Source organism: Oryctolagus cuniculus, chromosome 6 (genome assembly GCF_964237555.1).
Source record: "Oryctolagus cuniculus chromosome 6, mOryCun1.1, whole genome shotgun sequence".
NCBI lineage: Eukaryota > Metazoa > Chordata > Mammalia > Lagomorpha > Leporidae > Oryctolagus > Oryctolagus cuniculus.
This window is the reverse complement of record NC_091437.1, coordinates 103236886-103259411: the sequence shown is the minus strand read 5'-3', so window position 1 is coordinate 103259411 and position 22526 is coordinate 103236886. Positions and strand designations below refer to the sequence as shown.

Sequence of the window (22526 nt, the reverse complement as noted above, 5' to 3'; positions counted from 1 at the left end):
AAAAGACACTATTAAATGTAAAAAACACCCTGGGAAGGAAAATACCTGCTTTTCAAATTATGTGAGCCATTAACCATAAAACCAGTGAAGCCTTAAAGCTATAAAAATTGGGAGGGGGGAAGCATGAAAAAATATTCAAAACCTACAAATATTTGTAAGTTGAATATGATTTTAAAATACTACAGAGAAAACTAGTTCAAGTTGATGAGTGAGAAATCAAAAGAAAAAAATTTCCTCTCTAGTTCCATTACATTATCTTAAGATTTATGTGGTCTGAGTTACCATTTCATAGAAAGACAATAGGAAGATACTGTTTTTGTAAGATTTCTCAAATCAGAAAACCCTGCATAGTTGTTGTGTTGGCCCTACAATATCTAATGACAGATGTGTAGCTTTCCTTATATTGCCTTACTTTTGCTAAGGATACAACTAAAATACTAGAACAGACTATGCTAATAGTACATGTTATAAGTCGTCAATAATCTTCTATGGATTTAGCATCCCTGAAATTCATATAATTTAATTCATTAATAATCTATGAATAGTGTACTTATTGAAAAAGCTAGTTTTAACTTCTATTGTTGTAGAATGTAAACACAAGTTACTTTAATCATTAGGAAAGATTTTTGGTAATATACAATCAGAATAAAAGTTAATAAAGCAAAAGCTGGTATGATTAAAGTACCAGGAAAACGAAAAATCGATAGAAGCCATGTATTAGTTAAAAAGTCATATTAAAAGGAAACATTAATTTGTATTCAAATATTTAATTGAGATTGTGATACAGTAATTGTATAATCTAAATAAAAAACAAAATTCCTGTTCTAGAATGGAAGAAAATATAACATTATTTGCCTCAATGGCCTAGATAGTGTTGGTGAAGGTAGACAATTTTGATCAAAAAATTCCAGACTATAGCTTAGTTTTCCATTTCACTTGTTTGTATTGGAATCTTTCATGCACTACCAATACTATCAGGAGAGAAATTAGTATTTGAGCAAGCAATACCAACCCATTCTAACACAGTGAACCCATTAAAGACAGCAATGTATAGAGATTCGCAGTCAGAAACTAATGCCTCCCTTGCTTATCTGGCCAAATTGTTATAGATTATGGTGTAGCCAGTGGTAGATTTTTATCATTTTGTTTCTATTTCTCTGTACCATCAAGAACATGCTTGAACATTGAGGGTCATGATTAATTTTAATCAAGTTTTGAATTACTTCTCAAAAATATCTCCTAAAATGCAGGACCACTTTCCGTGAATTTGAATATTACAATAATTCCAAAAATTTTAAAGGTAAGAATATTGTGGAGAAAGACAAATATGATTCTTTGCAACATTTGATGTTATGCTAAGAGATGAGTTTTGAAAAGTGTAGACTTTCAAAGTATGAATTAGTGATTAAAAATCTGTTGCATATATGCATATAGAAATAGACATAGATATGTACATATATGTATATATATGTCATATATGTAACAATAGCTTACTTGTTGACAATAATGTAGGCTGAGGTTTTTTTTACAAGAAATTCTTGAAACTCATAAGCGAAAAAGAAAATTTTAAAGCAGTAATAACATTTCTACAGTAGGAGAAAAACAATTGACTAAATCTAAGCATCCATTCCATGTCTGCATCTATGCAGATGTATGCTACTATGCAAAAACAAAAGTATATGGGCCGGTCTTAATTTAAATTTATATATTCACTGTTAAGTATAATTACAGTACTGCCCAACAAGTCTACTTTATTTTTTAGTTTTAATTATTTTTTATTATTTATGTAGTTATATTTTCAACTGACATATGATTGTGTATATCATTTGATACAATGTTATCTTTCAATACATGTGTATGATGTTGTAGTGATCAAAACAAGATAATAAACATGTTCTTTACCTCAAATATTTGCCATTTTTTGAGGTGAGAATATTCCAAATCCTTCCTTCAAATTATCTTTGAAACATACAATAAAATGTTGTTAATGGTAGTTATCACTTTGTGTTACATTGAATGCTAGAGTTTATTCCTCCTGTGTTTCATTCTCTGTAAGCAAACTTTCCCCATCCCCTCCTCCTTGATACCCTTCCTAATCTCTGTTACCTAGTATTTTACTGATATCTTCCCTATTATCCTCCTTAACTCATAATAACCAATATTCTACTTTGTATTTCTATGAGATCAGTTCTTAAGATGTATTTATTTTAAATCTTCTTTTTATTTCCATAGTCTTGGCAACTCATGACTAGAGCCTAGGGAGATTACTGATGCCATAAACAAGAGTGTCAAATTGTTAAGTCAACAACAGGAGTCACTGTGTACTTACTCCTCATGTGGGATCTCTGTCCTTAATGTGTTGTGCAATATGAAGTAATGCTATAATAGTACTAAAACAGTATTTTACACTTTGTGTTTCTGTGTGGGTGCAAACTGATGAAATCTTTACTTAATATATACTAAATCGAACTCTGTATATAAAGATAACTGAAAATGAATCTTGATGTGAATGGAATGGGAGAGGGAGTGGGAGATGGGAGGGGTGCGAGTGGGAGGGAAATTATGGGGGGGGGAGCCATTGCAATCCATAAACTGTACTTTGAAAATTTATATTTACTAAATAAAAGTTAAAAAATAAATAAATTTTATTTTTATTTTTATGTGAGCAGGAGATGAACACAAAAGAGAGAGAGATGGGAGAGGATGGTGGCTAGAGTGCTTATCTCTGTTGGTTCACTCTTTGGATATCTGCTATGGTTGGTGCAAGGCCTGGGCTGAACATTATTCTTATCTCCAAAGTGGGTGACAGAAGTTCAATTAGCTGAGCAGTCATCTCTGTCCCCCAGTATCTTCATTGGCAGGGAACTGGGGGGAGGAGCCACTGTCAAGAATCATATGCAAATACTAAAGCATGGCAAGCCAGCGTTTAATTAGCATCTTAACAGCTAAGTGCTCATCCTGAGATCAACATTTAAGCTTCCACATATGCGTGAGTACATGCAGCATTAGTCTTCCCACATGGCTTATTTCACGTAGCAAAATTTCCTCCAGGCTTATCTATACTGCTGAAAAATGACACAATTCCATTTGTTTTTATGACTGAATTATATTTCATTATGTGTGTGTGTGTGTGTGTGTGTGTATATATATATATATATATATATACCATATTTTCTTTTCCATCTATTCAGTGATGGATACTTAGGTTGATTGTATGTTTTGGAAATTGCAGGAAATGTTGCCACAAACATGGGAGTGTAGACCTCAAAATGAGATAGCTCTCTTTGCATGCCTATTATCAAGGAGACAAAAAAAAAAAAATAACAAAAGCTAGTTAGGATATGGAAACAGGGGAACTCTTTATAGGTGATTTGTGGGAATGAAAATTAGTATAGCCACATGGAAAATGATATGGCTAGACCTAAAACATTGAAATCCATGTATATGAGGGGTCTTCAAAAATTTCATGGAAAATACATCTTATAGAAAATTGAACTTTTTTGTACCCAAATAAACTTTTCAGTCAATTCAGTTTTCTACAAGCTTTGTAAGTACAGTCAAATATTCTGAAAGTGTTATCTATACTCAAATCTATGGACATTAGAATTCATCACTTGTCATTTATTCAAATGCTTTCTTTCTTTACATACCCTCCAACAATCCTCCCCTCTTTTTCTTTTATATTCAATAACTTTCTTTTAATTGCTTCACAATTGTCATAATATAATATATAATGTTAATACAACTTAATAATAGTTTTGTCACTCCAGAAGCTGTTGGCTTCTTCATTCATGATGGTTTGGTTACTTTCTCTAACCTCAGATGCCACTGGATTTAAAGGAACTGCACTGTATGCACTGCTTCTCTCTCACCCAAGGTTGGCCTTTTTGATCATAAAGTATGGAAAACTGTAAGACATTCTGAGTGCCTTCATCTACAACCCCAAAATGCAAAGGAATTGATACCTCAGGGATACTTTGTCTAGTTGAGAAAAGGAACTGACAGACAAAAGTTTGCCTTGAATGCATTGACCAGAGATTCCTATAAAGTATTTATTCATTTAGCTTCAGAAATGACAGTGCTACAAAATCCAACTGGCATCATGTTTGATATCAGAGATGATGAAGTAAAAATTCACCCAAACATTCCCTCCATCTCTACATCGTCCTACTTTCCTTCGCTATCCACTTTGTGATTGTTAAGTCCCTAATGAACTAATGGCATATATGACTTTAAGTCCAGCACAGCTATTTAGTACTCAGACATGGTTGATTTTGGTCATCAGCATACACACAATACATACACAGACAAGGACATATACATTCTTTATCAATTAATTTACTCAATGCATTTGTTTCCATTCATAGACAAATGATATAGACAAATATGCATCCTGTCTGTAATATCTCCCTCCTCATTCCCACTTCTCATTCTAATATCTTCCCTAAGCTTCCATGAAAATTGTTGTTAAGGTCACCAATGACCACCATGTTGTTAAATTCAATGGACAACTCAAATTTCTTTCCTTAAGCATCAATTATACATTTTTGGTCTTTAGGTTATAGAGAGCTTACAGTTGGAAGGGTTGGTTACATAAGCAAAGTGTGCTCTCTGTCTCTCTCTACTTCCTGGGTCACTATAAAGTTGCAACTCCACGCTTGCAGTGCCTTTGCCAGCCTCCATTAGATTCTTGACTACGGGGTTACGGTAGGGTAGGGGTGTGTGATGTGTATGCTGATCTTGACCATGAGCTTGCAAACCATAAGCTGAAATAAAACTTATTTTCTCCTAAGTTGTCCCTTTCAGGCATTTTAGTCAAATAAAAACTGACTAATATGCATGCAAATAAAAATATGCACCATAGGGATGGGCATTGTGATGAAGCAGATTAAGCTATCACTTGAGACACCCGTATCCCTTATCAGAGCGCCTGGTTTCAGTACTGGCTACTCTCCATTTTCAATCCTGCTTCTTGCTAATGCACCTGGGAGGCAGAATATTGATGGCTCAAGTACTGGGATTCCTGCCATTCACATGAGAGAGCTGGTTGGAGTTTCTGGCTCCTGGCTTGAAATCTGTCCTTGCCCTGGCTATGGCAGGCATTTGGAGAGTAAAGACGGAAAATATCTCCCTCTGTTTCTCTACCTGTGCCTGTCATTTTGCCTCTCAAATAAATAAATAATATTTTAAAAATATGGACTGTAATTAAAATAAGCTACTTAAGAAACATTAATGAACATATCATTGACAGTGGCAACTATTATATAAATCATTATCTTAAAACATTTTTAATAAAACAATAAAGCTATTCAACATATAAGATTTCAAAAGTCAATCACAAGTCTCATAAAAAGTAAATATTCCAAAAAGAGCTGAGGGGACTAGATGATTACCTGAAGTTTTCTGCGGCTGGCGTTGTGGAATAACAGATTAAACCATTGCCTATGATTCTGGCATCCCATATATGCACTGGTTTAAGTCCTTGCTGTTCCACTTCTGATCCATCTCCCTGCTAATGCAGAGAAAGCAATAGAAGATGATCCAAGTGCTTGAGCCCCTGTATCCATGTGGAAGACAAAAATGAAGCTTCTGGCTTCTGGCTTCGGTCTGGTCCAGCATTGGCCATTACAGTCATCTGGGGAGTGAAAAAAAGATTTATTTATTTGAAAGTCAGAGTTACATGCCATGCCCCAATGTCAGCCCCAATATATAAGTAAAGCTTCTCTAAAGAAATTATTAAAATGTTGTATAATTGAGTAAAACCACACATAACTAGCAGAATTTAACTGGACCCTGAGTTATAGAAAGATGAAGCGTAAGAGAATGCAGGGTATTCTAAACAAGGAAACTTAGGACAGAATTCAGAATACTTGATTAATTAAGTTCATCTTTCAGTTAATTGAAAAGTTGGTTAACTAAGCCTGTCCCTACTTGAATCTCATGAAGTGTCCTCGATTCATGTGAAATTGATTTTTCACCACCCATACTATAAATCACGACTAATAAAACTATTCTCAGCAAGAATTAATATTCAAAACTCCAAGACATTTTTTGATATTTCTAATGGTTCAATAAGCATACAGAATGCTGTTTTCACTGGCCCATCCATCCAAAGTAAACCAGATTTTCAGATTTTGTTTCTATGTCCTTTTTTAATATGATCGATTATATTTTGTTGATGTGCACCTTTGTTGATATTATGATTTATTTGTTTTTAATCAGTTGAGGTTCAAATCTGAATTATCTGCCAAATTAGCTTATCTGTACCCTCTTATTTCTGATGCAAGACACCACTTGTTACTTCAAAGCCACACATGTGAAGAACAACTAACTAGTTTAACATTCCATTAATTTAAGTATTCAAAGTCTTGAGAGTACAGATCTGGATACAAAGCATATTGTATGTTCAAAATCTGGTGATACTATTACCAAAGAATGTTTCCTTTTCAATGATATAATTATCTCTCATTAGTCCTGAAGCTTTAAATAAAAGAGCAACACAATTCTGCAATTAGGGCGCAGTTGCACCTGAAATCTTGGAAGTTCAGTCAGAGCATTACAACTTACAACTTATAACTACCAGAATGGGTAAATTCCATATGTACTTGGTTAATCTATAGCAGACTTTATATTCTTCATTAGATATGTGAGCTGCAACTGATATGCATAGTTCAGTAATGAAGGTTAAACTTAAAAGAAAAAAAAAATTCTCTCTTCCGAAGCATAGGTTACAAAATCACAAAGGTGAAAAGGTTTTTAGGTATTTAATTTCCTTTTCTGCCTTGAAATGAAAAAATAGGAAATAGAATGAACACTAGATACATTTTATTAATCATATAGTCCAAGTCAATGTACTATATACATAGGAATGTGAAGTGTCAGATTCAGTTAAACAAGTGCTTGTAAAAAAAAAGCCATTTTGCCACATAACCATATTTAAATCCTAACACGCTTAGATAAATGCACTAAGCAGTCAAATAAACATGTGTAGCTACTTGACTCTTTAATTATTGAAATACAGACATTTATTTCCAAGTGTGATGATGCAAACAATACATGGCTCCTTATAGATGCTCATTTTTGGCTTTTGACTTGTATGACACATTTTAAAAGTGGTCAATATGGCACTAAGTAGCACGATTTCTCCATCTAGTTTCAGCAACGCAATTTCTCACTTTCCTTGGTTTGGTGGGGCTATTGAATTGGTACCAGCAAATATTCAAAACAAGTAAATACTTCAATATTTAGGAAAATGAAAAATTAACTCTTCGTCTTCAGACTGGGAATTTCACATGAATGCCTTCACATCTATGGTATATACAAATCATTTGTAGGTCTTAAAGAATGAAATCTTTGTTATAAATAAGAATAAGAGGGTAAAATTCAAATAGTTCATGAAAAATAGAATTAAAAGTTTATTTTGATATAAATGTATTTTAACATTATTAAATAATATATATTATGAAAAAAACTATGCATAGAATTCAAAATGATTTTGCACTGAAATACACATATTTATTTCCATTTTCCCAAACATTTTTGAGGTATCTTAATAGTAAGCGACATTTATCAAGTGCCTTTTCTATGTTAGATAATGTAGACTTTAACAAACAACTAGTTCTTTCCCAAATCCTGCATGCTCATCATTAGTATTCAGATTTAAAAGAAGAAAGATGTTTTTGAAGGAGGCTAAATAAATTACCTCTACTGCTAAAGAATATGGCTCAGGCCGGCACTGCAGCTCAATAGGCTAATCCTCCACCTGCGGCGCCAGCACACTGTGTTCTAGTCCTGGTCAGGGCGCCAGATTCTGTCCCAATCGCCCCTCTTCCTTTTCAGCTCTCTGCTGTGGCCCAGGAGTGCAGTGGAGGATGGCCCAAGTCCTTGGACCCTGCACCTGCATGGGAGACCAGGAGAAGCACCTGGCTCCCGGCTTCGGGTCAGCGCGGTGCACAGACCACAGCGTGCTGGCCGCAGTGGCCCCTGGGAGGTGAACCAACAGAAATGGAAGACCTTTCTCTCTCTCTCTCTCTCTCTCTCTCTCACACACACACACACACTGCCCACTCTGCCTGTCAAAAAAAATAAATAAATAATGAATATGGCTCAATAGAGTTTCAGATTATATATGCTGAATTGCATAATGAATGTATATTTTTCTAGCATTAAAGAGTGAGAATCAGTCACTTTAGTGACATTGCATGGATATTTTCTTTTTTTTTATTTATTTGAAAGAGTTTCAGAGAAAGAGGAGGGGAGAGACAGAGAGAGACCTTCCACCTTCGGTTTCACGCCCCAAAAGACTGTAGTAGCCTGGGCTGGGCCAAACTGAAGCCAGTAGCCAGGATCTTCTCCTGGGTCTCCTATGTGGTTATCAGGGGCCCAAGCACTTGGATCTTCTGCTGCTGCTTTCCTAGGCCATTATCAGGGAGCTGGACCAGAAGTGGAGCAGCCAGGACACAAACCAGCGCCCATATGGGATGTCAGCATTGTAGGTGGTGGCTTTACCTGCAAAATTAGGACAGCAGCCCCAATGGATATTTCCTTAGTGTACAACTGTCCTAAATTTTATTGTGTTTCTCCTATAAGATGATTTTCACTATAGGTTAGCTTTTAAATTTCATGTACGTTTAAAATATCTGTCTTGATGATAAAATATACACTCAATGAAAGAAAGATTTAAGCAAAATTAAAAAGAAAGTAAATTTTCATAATCATATAACTCAAACATAAACATTGATAAAACCTCTCTAGATACTTCCTGCCAGTCTGTCAACAGAATTTTTATGTGTGTATAACACACAGTTGCCTACATTCACTAATTTAACAACTTAAATATTTATTGAATGTGTATTATGTACCATTGCCTAATAAAGACACAAATCCTACCCTAAACAACCCTTAGTTTGTTCAATATGTACACTCAAATACATTTTACATACTCTATATTATATCAATGATACAATTTAGTTTCATTGCTATTTAATAACATCAAAATCATTTTTAAAAATCAAGTTATTATAATGTACAAGCCTTCCCTGGCTTCAGATGGTTTGACTTGATTTATTTTTTTGACCTTTGATGGTGCATGAGTGACACACATTCAGTCAAAACCGTACTTCATGTTTTGGACCTTGATTTTTGCCTGGGAAAGCGTTATGTATGTTCCTCTCTTGGGATGCTGGGAAGCAGCAGTAGTCATATTTCCCAGAAAGCCATGATGTTTAGAGAGGTAATAAAGAATTTTTTTCCATGCACTGATAAACTATTCTATGTACTTCTAAGCTAGAATATTTGGTACATTAGGAGGAATCAATGCATTTTTACCATGGTACTTTTAATTTATAATGGATTTATCCAGATGTAATGCTAATATAAATTGAGGAGTGTGTGTATAATATTTAATAAATTATTTAAGATAACTAAGCCGAGAAATCAATATGTTTTTAAAAAAATCCATCTTCAAGTTTCAACCTTGCCCTCGAGCTATTAACCTAACTTCTTTAATATCTAAGTCACCAACTTTAAAATGAAGTTAAAAATTAGTATGTTATCAACAAGAATCTCAGAATTAAATTTTATACTTCATGTGACAACACTTTTTGGTTTATTCTTTTGTTGTTATAATCTCATTTTATTATATCACAATCAGTTGGTATGTTCTTTGTAATTCTTGAGATCCATATGCCTATATCAACATCAAACCTAGTACTATTGTTCTGAAAGTCTGCACAAACTTCCAACAAAATATCAAAGAATGAGTGCACTTATTCAGTGCTTACATTGAGGATGTGTTCTGGAACATAATAGAAGGAAAAATGACGTCTGATCAGATGCTTAGCACAATGCTGAGAACTGATGGGCACAATACTATGTGGCATTGCCATTTGCCTCAGTGGTATTTCTATGGTACATTTGCCTGTGTAAACTGAAAGAATGTTCTGTACCCAGGGTCCCAGCCTTTGGGCCACACTCAGACACAGCCATTGTTCTCAGCTCATCTCCCCTTCATCAGATGGTGCTTCAAACCCCAGTGGTACACTGCTCCATCAGCATTTCCTCAATGCTACGAAGGCCTAGGATTTTTACTCAAGCCACCAAATCAGTACTTCTACTTTTATAGTGAGTTTTCATTTAAACAGAACTCAGTGTTATTTCTTGCCCATGTAACAAACTGGAACTCATCTTGGACTATCTATCATAGAAGTTCTAAAAATGTCAATGCACTCAAGGGAAGGATCAAGATCTCTCAATTCTCCCTCCTAGACTGTGTTGCCCTGTGTTCAGGGTCAATATGAAGAGCAATGAAAGGTCTTTTTCTCCCTATTTTGGGTGAAATCCTCCCATCTTCTTCCACACTATTTCTTTTCTCACCTCGCACTCGAAGCATGCAGTGTAACATTCTCTATAAAGGTAGCTTTAAACAGAAAACAATAAAGATTTTTTTCTTAGCAACTTTTTCTTTAATCTAGTTTTCCCTGAGGCAAAGAAAACCAAAGGCCTCGCTTCTTGATTAGGTCTTCAGATGGAGAATAGTGGAGAATCTTGAGATTAAAACACAAATTTACATTTTAATAGATTGTTTTTTCGTAAAGACTATATTGGACTTTTGTCTTCTGATGAGGTGTTTATGTAGTAAGAAGAAGCATTCCATGTCCATTTTATAGATTGATTTATTATGTGTTGGTTGATAGAAAAGCATTAGTATAGCAACCCCTGATTATATTTTACAGTATGTCTGGAAATCAAAACAACAAAATCTTCTTAAAACTTTTATATATACCCACACAAAAACATTTTGGGATTTCATTTTATACTTAGCAATTATGCTGGTCAAGCAACATGTACACAGGTGTTTTTAAGCAGATATGCTTCTGCAAATTTCATGTTGCTATCGTGAACCATATCATTAATATTACATAAAATATAGAAGAAATCTATTATGAAGGCAGACTTTTCCAGGGTAAAATATAATTTTTTATTTACTTCAGTCTTACTTATCCACACTATTCTCTGAAATCAAGTGATGTTTATATATTTACATTGTGTAAAAATGATTTTTGAAGTAATAAGAATGGCATATTATATGTTTGAAATTATTCTCCTTTATTTACATATACGATGTGACTGATAATGTATTTAATATACATAAGCCCATTTGAATCTTACAATGATGTTGCCAAATAGAGAATAATGTTAGATTCCCTTTGCAGTCAGGAATTTTGAAGCTTATAAAAGGTATGTTATTTCTCCAATGCAACTCAGCAAACAAATGACAGAACAAGAATATGAACATACTTTTTAATCAGTTGAGTTGCATCTCGTGCTAAGATGGCTACCAAAAACTCTCTTATCTCTGTATGCATATCGTGTTCCTCCCACAAAGAGGTAATCAGTGTCCCTTTCCTTTTAGATCTTGGAGGTCTTTATTAGGTTTAGTTTGAGCAATGTAATAGAAAAGTGATACTTTACTAGTTCCAACCATAGATCTAAATGGCTTTCAACTTGTTTGTATTGGGTAATAGCTGCCCTGTGAAGTAGTCCAACTAATTTGTAGGAAGAAGTTACCTTGAGAATGAATGATTATGGAGGAAGAGGAAATGCCCATTAAACTTCTAGGCCTTAAAGTCACCTTGCCTGAGATATTAGATGTAGTAATGAAGCTGTTATCAACTGGATCATCTAATCCTAGTTGAATTGCCTCAACCTAAACCATACAGATAGATATGCAAACTGCAAAATGATGAGCAAATAAATAGCAGTGCTTATTTTAACCAGTACATTTTTGGAGGTTTTCCTGGCAGCAAGAGATTGCTGAAACAAATATAAACTACAACACTTTTGCTAACAAGCTATTTTATTGCACTTCTAATACTTAATTGTAAAACAAATCTTGATAACTGATGTGATTTCAGGAGATCAAATGATTAAACTGATTATTCTGGACCTGCTTCCTTATCCATAAAGTGGAAAGAAAAATATGAAATAAATAATTACAAAAGTCAGAGTAAGTATTGAACGATGCTCAATAAATGGCAGTTATTCTACTTGTTATAAAGTATGTCCTAAGTCAAGCCCTGGATACTCAACTTTTATAACACTCTCCTGATCCATCAGAGGAATGGTTTTCAACAACTTTCAGATGGGTTTTTGTGGCTTGAGGATGTTCTTGGCATTTCCCACGAGTCTCAAATTTTAGTAAATTCTGGGAGTGAACCAGCAGATGAAAGCGCGCTCTCTCTCTCTCTTTCTCTTTTTCTCTCCCTCTCCTTCCATCCCTCATTATAGCTCTGCCTTTCAAAAAAATAAATAAAATCTTTAAAAATAAATAAAATAACCATTCCAGCATATGTGAGACAATATTCTTTGTCTCACACCATATACAAAATCAACTCGAAATGGATTAAAGACTTGGACAAAGGTGATTCTAGTTATTAATTTTATTAGTTATATAACAAACTCAAAATGCATTTCTGCAATGAATCCGTACAAAAAAGTTCCATGGCATGACCAATTTCTAGTGTTATTTTGAAAGAAGATAAAGTAGAAGATAAAGATGTCTTGGAATTTTTATTGAATTATGAAAAGTTTAATATTGTAATTAACAAATAAAATTTGAATATGAAAATGAAGGATATTCAGATATGTTATTAGGCTTGGGAAAAAATAAGCATATACTTGTTGGAAAGCAATATTAAACCCAGTACTTTTAGCATTTACATCACTGAATTTGATAGCTATATTTGCATTTTCCTGTGCACCATAGGTAAATGGTATTTGTACAGTTTTTTATAGATGGTCATTCTTTTTAATGTATGAATTTAAAGATGTAAGTTATGTTGTTCTTTGATTTTTTTCTGTATTTGTTGCTGTTATATTGATACAATCAAAGGAAGTGGGCACGCTAATTTGTGAAAATTATTAATATATACATATGCCAGTGCAAAACAAGAAAAGTTATGTACCTGAAGTATTTTTACGGATGCTCACTTCCTTTGTTTTTCAATATTTCTTAACAAGCACTTAGAAGATGTCTATTGTGCACTACTATATTTCAGGATTCTGTGGAAAAATTAGTTAACAGAACAAATATGAGCTCCTAACAAAGTACAATAGCAATGGTGAAAATAACCAAATGCCTCAATGTGTTTTAAAGAACTACTTTTGAAATGCTTCTACATACTTACTGTAGGAAACCAACACAAAAATTAACTTCAAGGATCATTGGGCATCCCATGGAATACGGTGAATAATGCTACATCTAGTCAATATTATAAAGTTGCTCATAAAATTATTCAAGTTTTTTATTTGCAATTTTATGGAAAGGAAATACAAATAATGAATTCTTGTTAAAGTATCAAAGTTAAAAGGAATTATTTGATACTTCAGATGAAATTAGACATATAGGTACATGGGCAGATATAGATATATTTCAGTTTTGATGTTAATTATATTAGTGAAGAGGTTTTTAGCTATCTATCTTTGCCAAACATGGGTAGACAGATTATCTTAAAAAAAAAAAAGATTTATTCATTCAGTCAGAATTACAAAGGCAGGGAGGGTGGGGGAGAGAAAGGGAATCTTCCATCCACTGCTTCACTCTCCAAATGGCTGCAATGGCTGGGGCTGGGCCAGGATGAAGCCAGGAGTCAGGGGTTTCATCAGGGTCTCCCATGTGAGTGTGGGGACCAAAGACTTGCCAACCTCCGGTGGTTTCCCTGGTACATTAGCAAGGTGCTGGATCAGAAGTGAACCAGCTGGGACTTGAACCAGTGCCCATCTAGGATGCTGGCTCTGAGAGTGGCAGCTTAACCCACCACATCACAGTGCTGACCCCCTTTGGAATATCTTCTATTTTAAGTGTAACTCTTACAATTTTTGATGACTCTGTTTTATATGACTCAATGATATCCTAAGTTTTATTCAACTCTTAAAGCAAAACATGTTTAACAATTTGAATATAAGCAGTGAGTATCAAACATAATAACTTCTGGGTGTTATGAAAAGTATATTGCATAACCGATTAACTCATTAGATTAGAAGATAACTTTTTAAACATATTTTCTGCCAAAAAGTATTAACTAGATTAGAAAATTATATTTTCATTTTAATCTATAACACTTACCAAGAACAAACATAAGACTGCTAAAGAAAGTTAACCAAAAATTGAAAAGTTGGCTTATTTTGATACAAAAAGTCTGAAATTCATGAGAGTTTTTTTTAACATAATTCATACATTCACTGAAATTTTTGTAGATTCCTTCTGCATGTGTTTCAAAGTGATTGTTTCAAAATAAACTACCTTTTCATAAAGTTGTTGAAATCCCCTAATATGCAGAATCTATTGGTTTTTAAGATGAAAATAAATAAAAAGAAATCTCATTGTTCTTTTTTAGCATCTGGATCAATAATTGAAAATTAAGCAGAAAAGTATAAGGTAAACTGTTTAAAAATATTTAAGTGCACATTTGCTACCTCCTGTTTGATTCAAACATAATGAAAATGTTAATGAGAAACAAACAAAAGAGAAACTGGATGATGAGCCTGAAAGAAAATCACAATCCTCTCCATAATTCGATTTCATTTAGTAGTCAATAAAACTTTTTCATTATCCTTGTTGTTGAATTCTAAATAAATAAATTTTATAAAGTCACTTCACAATCTTATTGATAAATGAGTGCAGAATCATGCTCCAGGGTGTGGATCATATTCTATTTGTAAAAAAAAAAAAAAAAAAGTTTCTCTCTGCAGAAACATTAAAGTTTGAAAACAGCTTTTATATATTTTAATTCATAGCTATTATGGCATTATATAACTAATAGTAGCAAGAATTGCATTTTTTTTCAAAGCTCTATTTAACTTACTATTAAAAGCAAGTTAATAATTTCACGTTCCATTAAAAAAGTTTTGCATTTTATCTGACTTAAAGTTATATTCTGAATGTCACAATGCTATAGAAATGTTTTAATACATGAATAGGAGACACTGTGCATTCAAAACAATTTTGAATGGAATATGATATAAACAAATAATTTTACTATGTTTCACTATAATTAAAATAAAAATGTGGTTATCAGTTCAATCCACTGTCTGCAATCTTCACAATGCTGTGGTCATAACTCATAAAGTCTCAGGTTCCAGGAAATTTTTTAAGACATAAAAAATGAAAAGTACTGCATAATTTCTATTTCTTAAACAACATAAAGTCTGATTTAGAATACAGATGTTTCGGTCTTTGATGTTTGAGTACTCTGGCTAAACATATTAATGAGACTCAGCTGGATTAGTTTAGCCCAGGTAGATTGGAGTTTTATGATCTTGTGAAGTTAACAGAAAAATCTTGTTTTTGTTATAAGGCCTTTTTGTGCATCATCCTAAAATTAAAAAAAATCCATATCATATTGTATGCTCTTTTGAATAATGATAAGAATAGTGACATTTATCATAAATTTGCATCAATGAGTATTTTCTTGTTGAAGAGGGGTTTCATAACACTCGAGTTCTTTAGCAAATTTTTAACAAGTAGAATAGTGTACATGTTTTCCACAGTTGGCCAGTTTCCATGCAATGGGGTGTGTTTTTGAAAACACATTCTTGGCCTTTATCACAAAACCACAGATAGCTATAATTTGAGGAACTTTTACAGATAATTTATGCCTTTTGCACTCAACTTAATGGCCCATAAAAAAACCCAAAACAGCAGTGTTAGAGCATTGCTTTAGCAGTCAAAAAGATTCTGGATAAGCAGAGGAGTTTTTGAAAAGGAACTCCTATATCAAGTAGAATTTTGAATTGTTCTTAGATATTTGTTGCATGATACAAACATTATCTATTTCAAAGTTACATGCTGGCTATTCTGATTCTTGCCAGTGGATCTGATAATATAACACAAAATTATTAGTGTGTTTCATACTATCTTGTTTTTATTATAATAATATTGGACATTTCAAATTGTTGTTAGAAAATTGACACAAACCTATTTGTGGCAATTTAGGGCAGCCAAAGTGAGTGCATATATTTCAGCGATAGCAATTGATGCCTACATTTTTTTTTCTTCATGGCTTTTAAACAGTTAACATCACCTGCTGCTGTTTGTGATGAAACCCCACAGGAAATGAATGCCAAAGGTACAAGATGAAAGAGAAAGTAATTTTCTGGGAGGGGATGAAGAGTAATTTTGCACTGTGAGGTGAAAGGGTGAGAAACCAAAAGACGTGTGAGGAATTACTTATGAAACTGGAAATGAGGGTAAAAGTTGGAGGCAAAGGAAACAAAAGTAGGAAAAAGAGAAAGAAGGAATAACCTAGAGTCACAGAGAAAAGTAAAAGCAAAATAGGTGGAAATATACACTTAGAATCTGCTACTAAGAAAGTAAGTTATTGCTATGTATGTCTATAAAATATAGATTACATATGAAAAATATTTTATACTAATCTGTTTGATAGGTAAAAGATTTAGCAGACAAATTGTTGTCAGATCTTTGTTTTCTCATACTCCATCATTAATCTTAATCCTATTATTGGGTTTCTGAGTGTGTGTGTGTCTGCCTGTGTGTAGTAGAAAGAATTAAGATAATGCACAGTGAGGAAAAAGTACAGAAGCACGGAAAACTGGAGTTCTTTGAAAGGAGAAGAAAGGATAAGGAGTAGATACAAGAACATGTAAATAAAATAAGAAATAGAAAATTACAGTGACTTTACTGAGTAGTAGATAGATAAGGATAGAGAATGGATGAGGACACTGTTGCTATACTTTATATTATCAAGACAGACAGTAGGGAATATTTTAATGCTGTGTAATTCAGGAAGCTGCTGGTTGTTGACATTGATTATTTAAATATAGCTTTCTTTCAAGATCTCATATTAAGTATTTTCTCACCCTTTGTGGATGATACATAAACTATATACCAACAAAATATTAGAGTGATTTGTCTCATTTAAAATCGTTATTAGCAAACTTATCCTTTGTTGGTTCTTTTTTAAAAAGATTTATTTATTTGAAAGTCAGAGTTACACAGAGAGAGGAGAGGCAGAGAGAGAGGGGTCTTTCATCCGATGGTTCACTCCTCAGATGGCCGCAACGGCCGGAGCTGTTCTGATCCGAAGCCAGGAGCCAGGAGCTTCTTCTGGGTCTCCCATGTGGGTACAGGGGCCTAAGGACTTGGGCCATCTTCCACTGCTTTCCCAGGCCATAGCAAAGAGCTGGATCAGAAGTGGAGCAGCTGGGTCTTGAACTGGCACCCAAATGGGATGCTGGCGCTTCATGGCCAGGGCATTAACCAGCTGGGCCAGAGTGCCGGCCTCCATTGTTGGTTCTACTAGAAGTATGAACCATGTAAGTCTGCAACAGCGTCTTTTTCATCTTCTGGATGTTATCCAATTATGAAAGTTATAATCATGGAAATTCCTTATGACTTCCATCAGCATTAGTTTAGGACAGAGGAATGTTCTATATGGACAATCCATGTTACTCAAAATCAGTAGACGGAGGGAGCGTTTGATCTGCTTGTTAAGATACTGCTGGCTAAGACAGGCATATCCCATGTCAGAGTGTTTTTGTCCAAAACTTAGGTCTGCTCCTGACTCCAGCTTATTGCTAATACAGAGCCTGTAGGGCAGTAGTGATGGCTCAATTAATTGGGTTTCTGATTTGGCCCCAGCATGAGGTTTTGCAGGCATTTCAGAAGTGAACCACTGGATGGGGGAATTTTTCTCTCTCCCTCTCTCTCTTTCTCTCATTGTGTGTATTTGTGTATCTGTCCCTTCCTCTCTCTACCTTTTATAAATAGAGAAAATAAATATTTGTAGAATAACATTTATATATGCTGGCTGACAATGAGTGCCACCCATGAGTGAAAATGGCAGGTAGTAATTTTTTGAAGCCAATTTTGTTCAAAGAAACAGAGGAGTCCAGTTTATACAAGGATGATGGAGGTGAACCAAAGTGTGAAGAGAAACACGTTTCTGCATTACTACAAAATAGAGGGGAAAAAATGGAGAAATGGCCCAGAAATACAATGCATAGAAATGAAAGCAACGCTAAATATTGAGTAAGCTATAAGTTACATATCACATATTGATAGGAATACAGTCTGCGAAATGAATGCCATCAGGCGATGCCATCACTCTGCGAATATCCTAGAATGTGCTCACACAAACTTAGATGACCTACCCTACCTCCAATCTAAGCTATATAGTATACTCTGCCTGCAATGACCACACATGACTGTGTTAGTTTTCCATTGCTCCACAATGAATTTTTACCAAGTAGTTTTAAACAACACAAATTTATCATCTCACGAGGAGTAAGACATGGGTTAGCTAGCTCTTGTCAGTCTGAAATCAAATATAGACTGAGTTGCAATTTCATCTGAAACTTAGGGCCTGTCCCCAAGGTCATTTGGATTTTGGCAGGATTAATTTCCTTGTAGCTGTAGTCTTTAAGGTTCCCCCTAATCTTGTTGTTTGTAGGTCAAAATTTGCTCTCAACTTCTGAAGGTTCAATTCCTACCCACATCACAAATTGTATGGCTTCAAAGCTGGCAGGAGAGCAGCTCATTCCTCACGTTTAAATCACAAAGATAATCTCTCTTTTGACTAACTCAAGTTAATTGACTATAAACTTAATTATGTCTGTAAAAGCCCTTTACTGTCCCTACATATTTGATAAAGTCATCACAGTTTCCATTTCCACTCAAGGGGAGAGATTTTATAAGGGCATAACCGTTAGTGGCTTTTTAAGAATTCTGTCTTCCATGTCATTTATGCAAATACACTATACTAAAAGGAGAGAAAAAGCAGTGGACATAGAAGTGTAAAGGCTTTGCCAGAAAACTTCTTATCCCAAAGCAAAAGAGAAAACACAAAAGCATCTTGCCATAGATTTTTTAAAAATTTATGTTGCAATTATTTCTGTGAACAAACTTTATAAAGGAACAAGAGATGAAAACTGAGATGCCAAACCTCAGTAAGGAAGTAGAAAAAAAATCTTTTACCGATAGGGAAGATAAAAAAAGAAATGGCCCTAAGGATAACAGGTACTGTGGGAAGCATGGTAAAGTAATGTAAAAGATAGAATGAGAAAAGCATGCAAAATGAAAAAAAAATCATGGAAAATGCAAAATTGAAGAACAAAAAAGACAAAAAAAAGGAAATAGACAAAGAAGATCAAACATTCATGTCATTATGTTCCCCCTATCACAGCTTTGGAAAAATTATAAAAAAAAAAAAAAAAAAACCAGAATAAAGATAAAGGAAGAGAATACATGCTTTGAGATATTACTTCACTTTTAAAAGAAATTTTATTTATTTGAAAGACAGAGTTCCAAAGAGAGGTAGAGATGGAGAGAGGAAGAGAGGACTTCCATCAGCTGGTTCACTCCCCCAAATGGCTGCAACTGCTGGAGCTGAGCCAATCCGAAGCCAGGAGCCAGGAGCTTCCTCTAGGACTCAAACATTTTGATTGCAGGGGCTCAAGCACTGTTTCTTTCCCAGGGACTTTAGTAGGGAACTGGATCAGAAGTGGAGCAGCCAAGACTCACCAGGGGCCCATAGGGAATGCCTATACTTCAGGCTGGGCCTTTAACCCACTGAACCACAGCGCTGGCTCCATTCATTTTACTTTCTTCAAAAAAGATAAATATTTGTATCATGGTATTTAAATAAGTTAATGGATAAGGAATTAAATAATTTTTTTCAAATCTTTTATTTTTTATTTTCACTTTTTAAGGTCATGAGTAAACATGTTTTATACATGTGTGTAAGTACAGTATATATTTAATGTTTCACTTGACATTATGTTATAAACATTTTTGCCTATTCATATTTTTCACAGTAAGATTTTTTAACTTTTATTTAATAAATATAAATTTCCAAAGTACAACTTTTGAATTATGGAGGCTTTTCTTCCCATAACCTCCCTCCCACCCGCAACCATCCTATCTCCCACTCCCTCCCCCATCCCATTCACATCAAGATTCATTTTCAATTATCTTTATATACAGAGGATCAATTTAGTATATAATAAGTAAATATTTCAACAGTTTGCACCCACACAGAAACAAAAAGTATAGAGTACTGTTTGAGTAGAAGTTTTACTGTTAATTCGCTTAGTACAACACATTAAGGACAGAGATCCTACGTGGGGAGAAAGTGCACAGTGACTCCTGTTGTTGATTTAACAATTGACACTCTTGTTTATGGCATCAGGAATCACCCGAGGCCTTGTCATGAGCTGCCAAGGCTATGGAAGCCTCTTGAGTTTGCCAACTCCGTTCTTATTTAGACAAGGCCATAGTCAAAGGGGAGGCATGTGGCACAGAGGGTTTGGACACTACTAGGAATGCTTACACTCCATGTCGGAGTGCCTATTTGAGTCTTGGCTGCTCTGCTTTTGAACCAGTTTCCTGCTAATGCATGCTGGGAGATAGCAGATGATGGCTAAAATGAGTGCGTTTCTGCAACCCACATGAGAGGCTTGGATGGGGGTCTTTGCCTGGTCTAGCCCTCATTGTTGGAGGCATCTGGGGAGTGAAGCAGCAGAAGATATTTCTCTGATTCTGTTGCTCTACCTTTCTTGTAGATGAAAATAAGTGAATAAGAATTTTAAAAAGACAAATTAATTAATCTGTACTTATGAGACCTATTCAAAACTGCATGACCAAATGTGTATTTATAAAGCAAAAGTATGCATGAATTTCAAAAACTTTTTCCCTGTGGCCAACCTTGTGGTATAGTGGATTAACCTTCCTCCTGGGATGCTGGCATCCCATAGGGGAGCGAGTTAGAGTCCCAGTTCCTTGCTAATGTGTCTGGGAAAGCAGTTAGAGGATGGTCCAAGTGCTTGGGCCACTGCCAACAATGTGGGAGACCTGGATCAAGCTCCTGGCTCCTGGCTTCAGAGAGCTCAGCTCTGGCTATTGCAGCCATTTGGAGAGTCAAGCAGCAGAAGGAAGACCTCTCTCTCTCTCTCCCTCTCTCTCTCTGTAACTACTTTCAAATAAATAAATAAATATTTTAATAAAATAAACAAACATATGCAAATTTTAAAAACCTAAAGGTAAACAACAATTTTAATCAATATAAAATATTTGAAATATTACAGTAACATTTTGTTAATCTCTCCCAAATAAATTTTATAATTTGAATAATATGGCTAAATTCCCAGAAAAATATAATTTGCAAGAACTACATAAGCATAAAATTCTAGTATAAGATGTAAAGCTAGTTATTGCAGAGTAACTCTACCTACAAAAATTGTCATATATATCCAAAGAATTATTATTATGTAATTAAATAAAAGATAGCATTAATACTACTAGATTTAGAATACAATATAATTTAGAATAATACAAAATGCATGTAAACCTTTTTCTGTATATTGAAAGCTAGGACATTTATGAAAGAAACCCAAAAAAATCATTCACTAACTGAAGAAACAAACCATGTTCAAATGCTGTTCTTCTTACGAAGCAATCTATTTAAAAAACGTCCATGGAGAATGGGGCATGATAATTACATGACCATCATTTTGAAATTTAACAAATTGACAAAATCCTACAAATAAACTTCAAGGAAAAATACTTGATAAAACAATAATAAATTAATCCTTTTTTATTTTTTTGAGAGGCAGAGCTATAGAGAGAGAGAGAAAAAGAGAGGTCTTCTAACCACTGGTTCACTCCCTAAATGGTCACAATAGCCAGGGCCGTGTCAGGTCAATATACTGATCTTTTTTATTTTTTTGATTTCACTTTTGTTTATTTCTTCCCTAATTATTTCATTCCTCCTACCAATTTGAGGTTTGGATTGTTGTTTTTCTAGGCCTTTGAAATGCATGATAGATCATTCATTTCATGCCTTTCCAATTGCTTTATGTAAACCATAATTGCTATAAACTCTCATAACACTGCTTTTGCCCTATACCATAAATTATGATATGTTGTGTTTTCATCTTCATTTGATTTAAGGAATTTTTTGTATTTCTTTTTGATTTTTTTTCTAAGTTCCAATATTCAACAGGGAGCCTGTTGTTCAGTTCCCATGAGTTTGCACATTTTCTAGAGTATCTTAAGTTGTTAATTTCCAACATCATTCCATTTCAATAAGACAAAATATGTGGCATTATTTAAATTTTTTTATAATTTACTGAGGTTTGCTTCATGGCCTAGCACATGGTATATTTAGAGAAACTTCCATGCACTGGTAAGAAATGTGTATTCTGTAATTTTTGATGAAACGATTTATAGGTCAATTTGGTGCATTGTGTACATTAGCTCTGTTGTTTCTCTGTTGATTTTGTGTCTATTTAGTTGATGTGTCCATTGTTGAAAGTGGGGTGTTGAAGTTCATTAACATTTATTTTAAATACCCATGTGCCCTGGCATTGAGTGTGTATATGTTTACTATAGTCAAATGTTTCTGTTAAATTGATCCCTGAATCATTACATAATGCCCTTCTTTGACTCTTCACAGTTTTTGTGTTAAAGTCTATTTTGTCTGATAGTAGGATTGCTACACTTGCCACTT

The 22526-nt window shown here is 34.3% G+C and overlaps 1 long non-coding RNA gene across 3 annotated transcripts in view; it reads right to left on the bottom strand.

Moving 5' to 3' along the window:
* Nucleotides 1–22526, bottom strand: part of LOC127490586 (uncharacterized) — a 249604-nt gene that overhangs the window by 54358 nt on the left and 172720 nt on the right. For all 3 annotated transcript variants that reach the window (XR_011389479.1, XR_011389481.1, XR_011389480.1), the window contains one exon: nt 5394–5635. This is a non-coding gene — a long non-coding RNA (uncharacterized lncRNA). The remainder of the gene's footprint in view (nt 1–5393; nt 5636–22526) is intronic.